Source organism: Rutidosis leptorrhynchoides, chromosome 7, assembly GCF_046630445.1.
Source record: "Rutidosis leptorrhynchoides isolate AG116_Rl617_1_P2 chromosome 7, CSIRO_AGI_Rlap_v1, whole genome shotgun sequence".
NCBI classification, from domain to species: Eukaryota; Viridiplantae; Streptophyta; class Magnoliopsida; order Asterales; family Asteraceae; genus Rutidosis; species Rutidosis leptorrhynchoides.
Window position 1 is genome coordinate 160,906,933 of NC_092339.1, and position 1,908 is coordinate 160,908,840.

Genomic DNA, 1,908 nt, shown 5'->3' on the forward strand with positions numbered 1-1,908 from the left:
TACCATATACACTCGATCGGACACGATGGGCGGGGTATTTATATGTACGAATAATCGTTCATTTAACCGGACACGGGAATGGATTAATAGCCACTAGAATAATTAAAACAGGGGTGAAATTACATTCAAGGGTAATTGGTGTAATTGTTAACAAAGTAGTAAAACCTTGATTTACACGCAGTCGATAACCTGGTGTATTCATTAAACAAAGTATTAAAACCTTGTTACAATTCGAATCCCCAATTAGTTGGAATATTTAACTTCGGGTATAAGAATAATTCGATGAGGACACTCGCACTTTATATTTATGACTGATGGACTGTTATGGACAAAAACCAGACGGACATATTAAATAATCCAGGACAAAGGACAATTAACCCATGGGCATAAAACTAAAATCAACACATCAAACATCATGATTACGGAAGTTTAAATAAGCATAATTCTTTTATTTCATATTTAATTTCCTTTATTTTATATTTAATTGCACTTCTAATTATCGCATTTTTATTTATTGTTATTTAATTGCACTTTTAATTATCGTACTCTTTAATTATCGCAAGTTTATTTTATCGCACTTTTATTATTCGCAATTTCATTATCGTTATTTACTTTACGCTTTAATTTAAGTCTTATATTTATTTTATATTTTACATTAGGTTTTAACTGCGACTAAAGTCTTAAAATCGACAAACCGGTCATTAAACGGTAAAAACCCCCCTTTATAATAATAATATTACTTATATATATGTTTGTATTTATATAAAAGTAAACTAATATAGTGTTGAGCTTTGTTTAAAAAAGATTCCCTGTGGAACGAACCGGACTTACTAAAAACTACACTACTGTACGATTAGGTACACTGCCTATAAGTGTTGTAGCAAGGTTTAAGTATATCCATTCTATAAATAAATAAATATCTTGTGTAAAATTGTATCGTATTTAATAGTTTTTCCTAGTAAAATATAAACTATTTCGTATACCTTAGCTTTGACATCAATGATGTCTAAGTAAAATGTTGATGATGCGTTGCTGTTTGTTCTAAATGAAATCGCATCACCAAAAACCCATCAAACCAGGTTAATTAAAAGTGTTATTGGGCTGCTTTGATCCAGTGTTTTGATTGGGCCGAAGATCTACATATGGGCTGTAATATATTCTGTTGGGCTGATAGTAAATGGAAGACAACAGACACTAGTTATAGTGATTTAAATCCGTGTTATATTAGTAAAAGATAAGTAGAGCAGTTGGTTAGTGGTGTTTGTGTAGAACGAGAGGTCATGGGTTCAAGCTTTGTCTGGGGCATTTTTTTAGGAAAAAGCTTTTAAAGGTAGTTTCTAGTATTATTATTTTTATTATTATTATTGTTATTATTAATTGTGGTTGTTATTAAGTTAATTATTATTATGACCAATATTAGTAATATGATTATTAACATAATAAATAGTATTATCATTAAGTATTATTATTATCATTATTATTAGTATCACTAGTAGAAAACTTATTATTATTATTATTATAAAGTAATATTATTAGGTATTATCATAAAAGTTATTATTGGTAGTATCTTTATAATTAAAATCATTATTTTTATTAATATCATTATTACTTTTATCATTAATAATATCATTATTTTACTATTTTAAAGTATATTTATTTTTAGTAATATTATTATTATCATTACTATTATTATTAGAATTATCATCATTATCATTATTATTTTTATCATTATTATTATTATATAAAGATACAACTTTGTAGTATTACTTTATCAAATAAATATTAGATATATAGAAATTCATTTAATACATATAACATAACTAAATGACATAACTAATTTAATAATTTTATAGTAAATACTAATTATTTATCTAAAGTATATAAGATAAATATAGTTAATTAGATTAT